The sequence below is a fragment of the Halichoerus grypus genome, chromosome 5 (assembly GCF_964656455.1).
Source record: "Halichoerus grypus chromosome 5, mHalGry1.hap1.1, whole genome shotgun sequence".
Taxonomy (NCBI): Eukaryota; Metazoa; Chordata; class Mammalia; order Carnivora; family Phocidae; genus Halichoerus; species Halichoerus grypus.
Window position 1 is genome coordinate 40,802,773 of NC_135716.1, and position 13,040 is coordinate 40,815,812.

The window sequence follows — 13,040 nt, forward strand, 5'->3', positions numbered from 1 at the left end:
TCTTAATCAGTTGCTTTTAAGATCAAAAAAGACATTCTCCCAGATGGGACTGACCAATCAGGCAAACCTTTTGAAAGAGTCTAGAGGTCATGGACTTGAAGCAGCAGAGACTCTCTTTCCATTGCTGGATTTGAAAAAGCCAGATGCTATGAATTCTACAGTTACAAAAAAATCCATCTGCTAGTGACCCAGGGAGCATGCGGGGGCAGATCCTTCCTCAGTCAGGCCTGTACCACCACTCTGCCACATAGCTCTTTCTCCCACTTTACCTGCTTCGAGTTACTAGAAACATTCAGGCTGCCACCCTCTTTCTTCTCAGCCACCCTCCCCTCATTCAGCCTAGACCCCCTTCTGTACAATTTGGCCATCCTGATGATGGCATGCTCAACTGAATCTCTTATCTTTCCAACATGCCTGCTCTGCTAATCTCCAACCTCATGTCGACCTCAGTCCAGGACTTTGTTTCTATGCTTGAGCTGCCTAAGAGCCACTGGAGGATATCACACAGTTGTGGGGATCAGAGCCATGAGACACTTCGGGTACAGAAGCTCAAGTGCCACTCTTCAGCCATCCTTCTGTGTGACCCTGGTCAACTCCGTGCACTTTCCCTTCTCTGCTCTCCTCAAGCCTCTAAGTCCAGGGCTATCAAACTTTAAACTGCAAACGAATCACGTGGGAAACCTTAGTAAGAATGCAGATTCTGTGGGGCGCCTGGTGGCTCAGTCAGTTGGGAGTCCAACTCCTGATTTCGGCTCAGGTCATGATCTCAGGGTCATGAGATCAAGCCCCACATCAGGCTCACTCATGCCCAGCATGGAGCCTGCTGGAGATTCTCTCTCCCTCTCCCTCTGTCGCTCTCCTTCACCCCCACCTCCGCTTGTGCACACACATGGGCTTGCACACCCGCTCTCTCTCTAAAAAAAAAAAAAAAATGCAGACTTTGATCCAGTAGGTCTAGTGTGGGGCCAGAGATTCTGCATTTCTAATAAGCTCCCAAGTGATATCCATGCTGTGAGCTCATGGGACACATTTTGAGTAGCAAAGCTCTAGTCCAACAGTTCTCAAACTTGAGTGAGCCTCAGAATTACCTGGAGGGTTCTGCAGCCACTCTGGAAAACAATATGGAGGTTCCTCAAAAAGTTAAAAATAAAATTACCCTACAATCCTTGGAATTGGACTACTAAGTATTTAAGAAAAGGATACAAAAATACTAATTTGAAGGGATACATGCACCCCAAAGTTTATAGCAGCATTATCAACAATAGCCAAGTTATGGAGAGAGCCCAAATGTCCATCGACTGATGAATGGATAAAGAAGATGTGGTATATATATATACAATGGAATATCACTCAGCCATTAAAAAGAATGAAATCTTGCCTTTTGCAATGACATAGATGGAACTAGAGAGTGTTATGCTAAGTGAAATAAGTCAGTCAGAGAAAGATAGATACCATATGTGGAATTTAAGAAACCAATGAACACAGGGGCAGAAAAGAGGAAAACCAAGAAACGGACTATAGAGCACAAACTGAGGGTTGCTAGAAGGGAGGTGGGGGGGGGGATGGGATAAATGGGTGATGGGGATTAAGGAGAGCACTTGTGATGAGCATGGGGTGTTGTGTAAGTGATGAATCACTAAATTCTACACCTGAAATTAATATTACACCGTATGCTAACTAACTGGAATTTAAATTAAAACTTGGAGAAAAAAAAAAGAATTACCTAGAGGGCTTGTTCAAACACAAATCACTGGGTCCCACCTCCAAAATGTCTAATTAATGGAGGATAGCGGGAAGAAAGGCAGGCAGGGGCAAGGGGCGCCCTGTCCTAAGAGCAAGCTACTCTTTTTTTTTTTTTTTTAAAGATTCTATTTATTTATTTGACAGAGAGAGAGACAGTGAGAGAGGGAACACAAGCAGGGGGAGTGGAAAGGGAGAAGCAGGCTTCCAGCTGAGCAGAGAGGCCGATGCGGGGCTCAATCCCAGGACCCTGAGATCATGACCTGAGCCCAGGGCAGTCGCTTAACCAACTGAGCCACCCAGGTGCCCCAAGAGCAAACTACTCTTAAAAGAAAAAAGCCCCCATCCTGTTATTCTACACCACCTTGAAAGGAGCCCTCCACCTTTTCCCACGTGAATAACTCCCTGAAAGGTAGACGAGCTCGTGGACAAAAACCTGATGGGGTGACAGGTGCAGGGAGGGTTAATCAGATGAAAACAATGGCCAACAAGCCCATGAAAACCCCTAGACTTAGAAACTCCCACAGCAACCCTCTCGGCCCCCCTCCCTCTTCTGGAGCTTCCTCATACTGCTCAATAAACTTCGTTTTCCTGCCCACCATTCTCCGTCTGGTCTACCTCTTCATTCTTCCAAGTAGTGTGACCAAGAACCGCGGGCACTAAAGGAAAAGAAATGCCAAAATATAATCAGTAACTCTGGGGTGGGGCCCAATTCTATGACTTCTAGTAATCTCCCAGGTGTGGCTGCCGCTGTTGGTCCAGGGACCCCACTTTGAGACCACCCCCGTAGCCCAGAGCCGGCCTTATCCCTCAGCAGACGACTGTCTCCTCTGACAGAGGCAGCTGAGGCCGACGAGTGAGAAGCCCGCGTGCGCCCCGGGGCAGCCTTCTCTTACTGCCGCAGCCTGCGCGGGACTGACGGATGTTGTTAAGAGGAAGAATACACCTGTCATCAGGCAAAGCATCGAGGGAAGCAGAAATGTACTGTTTTGTGGACATTCTGTAACCATTTTCCTTCTGACAAGAGCATCCCGATTTTCTTCTAGGGACCTACTCTTCCTCCCACTGTGATCCACTTTAGCTACCGACGGCACCAATTACTCCCAGCTCCGGTGGAAAGCGCATGAATCAGGCCTGGCTAGCAGAAATGCGCCACAGCGGTGGGTGAGCCCGGGGATAGGGCTGTGACCCAATCAAGGCGAATGAGATGCATCTGAGGCTCTTTCTGGGCCTGCAGAGAGCGAGCCTGAGACCCATTTCCACCTGACTTCAGTCAAGGAGCACCTGAACCTGGAACTACAGCAGTGACCTCAGCCCACAAAGGGGGGGGGGGGCTAGCAGAGGCAGGGCCGGGCGTGCAGGAGTTAAAGAAGGGAAGGAGAGACAGCCCTGCCTAGTGATGATGCCTTGATCAAGCTCAACCCTTGGACTATTGTGTTAGGTGAGCTAAGATTTCTCTTTTTGCTTAAACTGGTTTGGGTTGGGCTCTCTTAATGCCCTGTTGGCTTCCAGGAGAGAGCTCAAAGGGCTTTTCCGTTAGCCTCGCCAGCAAGGATTAAGCCGGGTGTGCTGGAGAGGAGGAAGGGTGAGTGCTGTGCGTGTGGAGATTGGGCCAGGGTGTGGCTGAGACCTGGAGCAGGGACACGGATCAAAGAGCTTTGTCTATGAAGGCTCAGGCCTCGCTCGTGTAGCAGCGCCAGCGGGGGACTGCTGTGGGCTGCTTGCTGCCTGTGCACGCCAGCCCTGGCGGCGCCAGCTGTCTTGGGGCCGGGGAGCTGGGAGGCCTGGGAGGGACAGCAAGCCCCCAGCCGGCCCCCTCCTCTCCTGTGGCACCTGCTGGCGACTCCAGGGACGGCTGCCCTTGGCTTTCTTGCGGGCCGGGCAGAGGGGTGCTTGGAGCTCGCTCAGTATGATTTGTAATGTCCTAACATCCGGTGTGATGTCCAAAATTTGTATGGGCTGCCCTTGTTTATTTTTATTTATTTTTTTTTAAAAGGTGTTATTTATTTGACAGAGAGAGAGACAGCAAGAGAGGGAACACAAGCAGGGGGAGTGGGAGAGGGAGAAGCAGGCTTCCCGCCGAGCAGAGAGCCCGATGCGGGGCTCGATCCCAGGACCCTGAGATCATGACCTGAGCCGAAGGCAGACGCTTAACGACTGAGCCACCCAGGCGCCCCGCGGGCTGCCCTTGTTTAAATCTGCTTTTCCCACCAAGTAGTCTATTCCCTCTGAATTTTCTATACTTTGCATTTCCCTCACTGTGGAAACTGCCATCTTTAAGGGGCATGTTTATTCTCACTTTAACACCTGCGAGACCCACACGTGTCTTACACACTCCATGGCATGTCCTAGTGTAAGTGACAGTGTTTGTTCTTTCTTAGTGACACATACAACGGGCTTTCTTACAACTGGTGGCATCTTAGATGCGATGAGGGATGACAGAGCTGTCTTTCCCTCTCTGGGCTGCACGCTGCAGCACTCCTAGCACTCCCAGCACTGCTTCACTTCGGGGCTCGGGGCCCTTGGCCACGGGTGGTGGTCCCTCACGGGAGCATCAGTGCCAGGCACACAGCGGACCCTCAACATGGGACCTCGCCTCACGTTTTCATTTGAAACGGGGACAGTTAAGATGCATCCTTCTTACTTGGCTGCCTCCTCTAAACTTGCAGTGTGACCCGCCCAAGTCAATAAGGCTACAGAAATTCTATATCAAAAAAAAATTATATATATATATATAATCTCCCATGGTTCCTCCCTGAATCAGCTCTAGTTTATTTAGAAACTTTTGGTCCAAGCGTAGATTCTCAATGTCTCTGTCATATTTTATTTTATTTATTTTTAAATTCACTGCTCTATTTTTAGACTTTGTTGCTAACTTGATTTGTTTATAATGTTGATTGTGGATAATGAATTCAGATGGGACAAACCTTCTGGAACTCAGAACGGCTGCGGAAGTAGAACAGTGGCCAGTCAGAGGGGGCCTTGTGGCCTGGGAAGAGGGGACCTCATTCTCTAGAGGGCTTACAGGAGCCTCTCTGTCACTGGGATAGACTAAGGGTAGCCAAAAGCAGGGGTAGACTCAAACCCATGAATTCCTGGTCTCTCTGAAAATGATGGAGCAAATCATGGGGACTGCACAAAATGAATGACATTCCGAAGTATTTGATTTCTTACTTGAGAATACATCACAATCAGTAATTATGGGGCACATTTAATTAAGGAGTGAACTAATAGCCATTTTAAAATGCTTTTTATCAAATAATAACACTGGTGTCTCTAGTGGGGTGATAATTTATTTTCAAGTTCTATAAGCTAAAAACCATGTATTCAAAGGAATAGGAATCAAAGGGATTCCTAAAAGAAGTGAGGGATTTATTTCCTCTAGAAGATGAAGAAAAATTAACTTTTTTTTTTTTTTTTTTTTTGCTGTTGAATGATTTGCCTAAAGAGAATGTGTCCCGAAGTTGCTTCAATACACCCTGGCCTGATGGTTTTATATACAATTTAATATTAAACTAAATTAAAATTAGTCTCCTCTGCAGATGGAAGGAATGAAAAGGGAGATGGATATTATCAGTTGCTCAGCATTTACTGAACACCTCGCCAGGGCAAAATGTGGAGAATGAGTCAGAGAGGAGGGCGTTGGGGGGTCCTGTCACAGAACTGATGTGTGTGATAGAGGTGGGGGTGAAGAGGACAGGAAAAGGAGATTTTGAGTTTGCACAAGACTGAGGATAGAAAAAGAATCCACTCTAGTCTATGGACTTCCATGTGGGGCGCTCTTAACGACAAAGTATAGGAATAAAATTATCCATGTCAAAGAAACATTTGACAACTATATTCAAAAGTAGGTCATAATAGGGGCACCTGGGGGACTCAGTCGGTTAAGTGTCCAACTCGATCTCAGCTCAGGTCTTGATCTCGGGGTCATGAGTTCAAGCCCTGCTTTGGGCCCCATGCTGGGCATGGAAACTACATTAAAAAAAAAAGTCATAGTACAAAAATCAATGAAGTGATATTTTATACAGCTATCTCATAGTCTAAAAATAGCCTCTAGAGAAGTTTATGAAGGTGAAAAATGGGTTAGTAATTAAAGAACTGACCAGGCTTTATCTGTGATAAAGCCTCTAGAATAACAATAATAGAGGCAGATGTGGTGGCTTCAACGGACAGCTTATTTCTTGGCCAGCCTCCCAGGACCTACCCTGTCACCATTGCCTCAGAAACCCTGAGGGGCCCAGGCCAGGGTTCCCTGCTTCAAACCAAGCCCGGGCCCCGGGGGACACGAAGAGCAGTAGCTTCTCCCCGATGGGCCTGCTTCGTGCTGATAGCCCCAGTCAGGAAGGGAGTCCAACCAGTGAGGTCGGAGCACGTAGAAGCTCTTGAGTTCTGCAGTATCTTTTCTGGGGAGGAAGAAAAAAAAAAGATTATAAATATCTATCGAGAAATCCAAGGCAAGTTAGAAAACCTTGGAACTAAAGAAAACTTAAAAGAAACAAAGAGAAAGTTTTGCTGATCCTAAAGCATTTGACCAAAAAAGCGTCTGACATCATGGGCTAGAGAATGTCCATCTGCAGCCCCCGAGGTCTGCAGAAATCCATGGGGGACTGTTAGCACAGGGAGGCTGCTCTTAATATCTTGTACTTCAGTGGCACATATGAGGAAAAGATTGATGTATATTCTTAAAGGAAAGTGAATAAACTTAAGAATTATTTCTTGTCTACCTTGCTATAAAATTGGATTGGTAAACCATTCACCCGTGAGGTTATAATGTTTAGGGGAAGATTTGACAAAGAGTGGATGACATTACTTCTATGTTCCAACTGAAATTTTTGCTCTATTTTTCAATAGAATTTGTACATTTTTTTTAAAGATTTTATTTATTTATTTGACAGAGAAAGACACAGCGAGAGAGGGAACACAAGAGGAGGAGTGGGAGAGGGAGAAGCAGGCTTCCCGCTGAGCAGGGAGCCCAATGAGGGGCTCGATCCCAGGACCCCGGGACCATGACCTGAGCCGAAGGCAGACGCTTAACGACTGAGCCACCCAGGTGCTCCTAGAATTTATACATTTATCAACATTTTCTAAAATCTCTATAGTGTTGACACACTAAATTGCTTCTTAGAGATTCTTTGTGCTTGCATTTGGTGGTTTTTTGGTTTTTTTTGTTTTTTTGCATTTTCTATTTTAAAACCAGTTCGGGTGGTGCCATTGCCAATATATTGACTAGTAATTCAACCATCTTGTCATTACACAAAAATAATCCATTTCAGACCCAAAGCTTTATATATTTCATTGTCAATTTTGACAGAGCTTACTTTTACTTCTCTCTCTTGTTGCTGTTGTTTAAAGATCTTATTATTTATTTGAGAGAGAGAGCGAGAGAACATGAGTGGGGTGAAGGGCAGAGGGAGAAGCAGGCTCCCCGATGAGCAAGGAGGCCAATGCAGGACTCGATCCCAGGACCCCAAGATGATGACCTGAACCGAAGGCAGATGCTTAACCGACTGAGCCACCCAGGCGCCCCTCTCGGTTGTTACATTGGAGGAAAATACGCTAGTCTGGCCGCTGGGAGATGTGGGTTCTGGTTGCATCCCACAGCAGCGCCTGTGTTGTGGTTGAAGTTCCAGGAAGTGTGTGAAAGTACCCAGAGGATGTAAGGCTAATGCCGAGATGTAAGTAAATGCCTCCAGCACTCTCAAAGGAGGATACTCTGGCGTGGGTAGAAGCCAGAGGACTGCAATCCTCAGATGATTAATTTTTACTATAGGAACTTATAAGTTGATACTACACGTCCAGTGATCTGTCTTCTGTGTTTATTCTTTGTGGCTGTTCTTGTTTTTCAATCGGCGGTGTAAACTGAACTGAAATTGGGCCTACTCTGTAGTCATTCCTTTAACTGTAAATACTAAATAAACCCAAGTGGCTGTGCAGGATGACAGCTGGGACATAAAAGGGACCGGGCCATTTAGGAGGCAGGGCACTGGCCTTTCCCCTCAGACGGGTGGGCTGGTGGACAACAGCTCCATTAAGGAAGTCTCTCGTTGTTGGGTGGTACTGATCGCACAGGACAAGGGTCCGGCTTGCCTCTGTTGTCTGTCGTGCTAGGGACCACCTCAGCTGCTGCGCTGAATTGCTATTGAGAAACCAGACAGAAAAGCCTTGCATCCGGCTCAAAGAAATTGCCCGAGGCTTTATCTCTTCTCCTTTCTCTACCATCCTGCTACTTCGCTCAGCTACTCCGTGACCTTCCAACGAGGCCGCGTTCATGCCTCACTGCCTCGGTTGTATACCCCATTTCTGTTCATATTCCGCGAACCAGAGCGCCGTCCGCGGCCTCGCCTAGCCGCGACGGAGAGGGGAAACCTCGCCTTCATCGCAGCTGAACTAGGAGGTCTGTTACGGACCCAGGGGCCGAGCACAGGTGTCAGGGGACCGGGATCCCCCGCAGTCCCTTCCACGCACTCACATCCCACTCATCCTACAAGGTCTCGTTCGGCTGTCACTTCTGATAGGTCTTCCTGCTCCTTCCCTAATTCTTCCGGGCAAACTCTTCATCGCTCATTGCTCTCAAGTCCCCCTTTTACTTCTGCTTGCTTTTTGCCTTAATATGACATGATCTGTGTTATTTCAGGTCTCCTTCTCAGTTTTAAGCCCTGAACCATGGACACCTGTGGCTCACCTCTGTAGGTGGGAGTGCACGTGTTACTCACTTTTGTACTTCGAAGGGCCATACACTGATGTCTGCTCGCAGAGCCCGAGACCTATGTGGAAGTTTGCAGCATAATACCCTTGGGCTTCTGGTAAAACTAGTAAAAGTCATCTGTGCTATTTTCAATATGTATTTAAACTACGTTATAAAGCCAGTAAGTTTTACATATAAGCTGAATTGGTGTGCCAGTCCAAATGATTCTTTCTACAAATGACATCATTTCGGTGTGATGAGGCTGGTGACCCATGGCAGTCAGAACCCTTGTTTGGTCATTAGACACACATTGTTCCAAGACTAAAGGGGGTCTCTGGTTAAAATAAAATAAAATAAAGGGAGTTCCTGTCCTAGGTGCTCAGGAAGCATTTCTTCATACAGCAGGAAACTGATATTTCTTCCACTGCATAAAAAATTCTCTACAAAAAAAATGAGGTCCACAACTCCTTATCTGAAATTCTGATCTGAAAAGCCCTTAAAACCAAAAGTTATCCCATAAGTTTGACACCAAAACTTATTTTGCAGCAAAACGGGCTTGAACTGACCAAAGACTCAGCTGTCATAATACCCCTCTCAAAATATCTGCTGAGTGCTGGTATTTTGTGGCCTTTTTTTTTTTGTTCTTTTGTAACCATGAAAACATCAACATCAAAGATCCCCTTCTGGTAATAGAAGACAGAAGAAAAGAAGCATCTCTCATTAACAGTACAGCACAGAGAGTAAAGTCCTTACAGAAGCTCAGTCCTGGTGCATTTGTGAGGTATTTTACTAAAGATTATGAAGTAGAATCATTACTTCCTATGACTTAAAGAAACAGAAGTTGTTTAAGTTTTATAGTGATGATGAACAAGAATAAAAATAAGAAAACATTGCATGAGACAAAAATTAAAGATTTTTAAAAAATTTTTAAGTAATCTAGGGACACTTGGGTGGCTCAGTCAGTTAAGCATCAGCCTTCAGCTCAGGGTCCTGGGATCGAGCCCCACATCGGGCTCCTTGCTCAGCGGGGAGCCTCTTCTCCCTCTCCCTCTGCCACTCCCCCTGCTTGTGCCCTCTCTCTCACTGACAAATAAATAAAATCTTAAAAAAAAGAAAATCTTTTTTTAAGTAATCTCTACCCCCAACATGGGGCTCAAACTCACGACCCTGAGATCAAGAGTCACAGGCTCTACCAACTGAGCCAGCCAGGCGCCCCCCTCAAAATTTAAGATCTTGACCACATTTTGGTTGAGTGCATTCAACAAGAAGTGAATCTATAACTAGAATACGGCTAGCATCTACCATGAAGAACTGAACCTTGAAGATGTGCCTGAACATTCATCAAGGTGGCGCTGGGAGGTGAAGGAGCATCATTGCATAAAACAGCCTGCACATCAGGTGGGGACAGCTTCTAACGATCAGCAAGCATCGGAAAATTGATGAATTTGATAAAATCATATCTGATGAAAACATTTTTCCTGAGCACACTGACAGTGCTGACGAAACTGCTCTTTCCTGGAGCGACATCCCTGGGAAAACCTCAACAACACGGGTGAGTGAGTGGAGAACGGGATAGAGCAAATGGCAAGGTATTCAAAAGGTATATATAGTTTCCCTGGGCTTTTCTGTGCAAATCGTGGGTGGGACGCTTGGGTGGCTCAGTTGTTAAGCGTCTGCCTTCGGCTCAGGTCATGGTCCTGGGGTCAAGCCCTGTGTGGAGCTCCCTGCTCAGCGGGGAGCCTGCTTCTCCCTCTCCCACTCCCCCTGCTTGTGCTCTCTTGCTCTCTCTCTCAAATAAATAAATCTTTAAAAAAATAATAAAAATGCTTGGCAGGGTGCCCAGCTGGCTCAGTCAGTAGAGCATGTGACTCTTGATCTCAGGGTCATGAATTTGAGCCCAAGTTTGGTGTAGAGATTACTTAAAATCTTTAAAAAAAAAAAAAAAAGTGCTTGGCCTTGATATGATGCATAACCACACTTTGACTATGAGAAAAACTAGACTCAAATTGAGGGACATTTTACAAAATATGCAACCACACTCCTCAAAAGCTTCAAGGTTGCGGAAGACAAGGGAAGACTAAGAAAGTACCACAGACTAGAGGGGACTCAGGAGACAGGATGATTAAATGCAGTGAAGTGTCCTTGACTGGATCCTAGGACAGGAAAAAAAAGGCCATTAGTGGGAAAATCGGTGAAATCTGATAAAATGTGGACGTTAGTTAATAGTACTATACCATTATGAATTTCTTAGTTTCGACAAATGTGCCATGGTTATTTGATGTTAGTGGAAGATGGGTGTAGGACACACGGGAACTCTGCACTATCTTTGCAACTTGTCTGTAAATCTAAGATTACTTCAAAATTGGAAATTTATTTTTAAAAAAGCTTGGCGTGGACTTTGGCTTACAGTGATGTTTGAAACCAAATCTCTGAAGACTTTGAAGGATTTCATAGCACTAATGAGGAGACAACGTATGCCAAAAGTTTGTCAGCCAGATTATAAAGCCGACACCAACGAAATGTTCCACATCGACAGTGACCCTCCTGTTGTGCGGGTCTTGAATGAGAACATTGCTCAAGTGGTGTTTTTTTTTTTTAAGATTTGTGTGCACAAAATTTTTTTTTAAATCGTGGTAAAATACACATAAAATTTACCATTTTTTACCATTTTTAAGTGCACAGTTAAGTGGTATTAAATACACTCACATTATTGTGCAACTATCATCACTAAGCATCCGCATTACTCTTTTCATCTTGTAAAATGGGAACTCTATACCTATAAACAACAACTCGCTATTCTTCCCTCCCCCCAGTCCCTGGCAACCTTACAACTTCTGTCTTTATGATTTTTGACTACTTGAAGTAGCCTATAGGAGTGGAATCATACAATATTTGCCTTTATTGCGACTGGCCTATTTCACTTTGCATAGTGTCGCCCCAGGTTCATCCATATCGTGGCATAATGCAGGACTTCCTTTTTTAAGGCTAAATAATATTCCACTGTAAGGGGGTGCTGGGCTGGGTCCGTTGGCAGAGGTGCAGTGTGTGACTCTTGATCTCTGGGTTGTAAGTTTGAGCCCCACGTTGGGTGTGGAGATTTCTTAAAAATAAAAATTTTTTTTTTTTTTTAAAGATTTTATTTATTTATTTGACAGAGAGAGAGCACAAGTAGGCAGAGTGACAGGCAGATGGAGAGGGAGAAACAGGCTCTCCGCTGAGCAGGGAGCCGGATGTGGGGCTCGATCCCAAGACCCCAGGATCATGACCTGAGCCGAAAGCAGCTGCTTAACGGACTGAGCCACCCAGGCGCCCCAAAAATAAAATGTTTTTTAAAAAAATTCCATTGTATGTTTTACTACATTTTGTTTATCCATTCATCAGTCGATGGAGACTTGGGTTGCTTCCATATTTTAGCTACTGTGAATAATGCTGTTATGAAAATGGGTGCATATTATATCTGAGACCCTGCTTCCAATTCTTTTGAGTACCCAGAAGTCTGACTGTATGGAATTGCTGATTACATGATAATTCTGTTTTCTTGAGGAAATGCCTTACTGTTCTCCACAGTGACCGCACCATTTTAACATTCCCACCAACAGTGCACAAGGGCTCCCATTTCTCTCCATCCTCGCCAACACTTGTTCTTTTTTATAGTAGCTAACCGAATGGGTGTGTGAAGTGGTTTTAAATATAGATAATCATGGGACGCCTGGGTGGCTCAGATGGTTAAGCATCTGCCTTCGGCTCAGGTCATGATCCCAGGGTCCTGGGATCAAGCCCCACATCGGGCTCTGTGCTCAGCAGGGAGCCTGCTTCTCCTTCTCCCTCTGCCTGCCTGTCTGCCTACTTGTGATCTCTCTCTCTCTCTCTCTGTCAAATAAACAAATAAAATCTTTAAAAATAAATAAAAAAATATAGATAATCATGAGGATAATAGCACTGATGAAGATGAAATTGTAAACAGGTAGAAAAAACTTAGATGATATGGCGAAAATGTGTCATGAGTCAACAGCTGGGCTTGAACCACACATTTATCAATGTATGTGAGTTTATGGTAGTTTTGGTAATTAAAGAGAACTGCTTAGATGGAAACCTACATTAATGAACCATCGGGCATGGGGAGAAATCCTTAAAGAGGCCCCTGTTAGAATGCTTCCCTTAACCCAGCTCCTGCGGTCACGGGGCCACCTCCAGCCTGCAGCTGGTGAGAGGCACTGAGGCTCCTCTCCTCTGGATGCTCAGGCAACCAGAGGTGATAAATGTTCATGGTTTGCATATGCACAGGCATATTTAGCTGCATTTGAACCTGCATGTATTTAAAGATTTATAAAATGTTTTCTTAGAAATAAGAATATTAGAGCATTCACAATCTATTTTTATCCCACTATTTCATTTAGTAATTTATTATTATTTAAATAAACTACACACTATTTCACTGTAGAAGTGTTAGTATGTTTGATTCTGATTTGCTGCCTTAGGCCCTGCTGGAGCTGTTCTATAACATACAACGTTATATACATACTACCTTTCAAGAAATCTGAAAAATTCTGAGTTCCAAAATTCCCCAGGCCCCAAGGATTTTGGAGTATAGATTGTAGACCCTATTTTAGCAAAA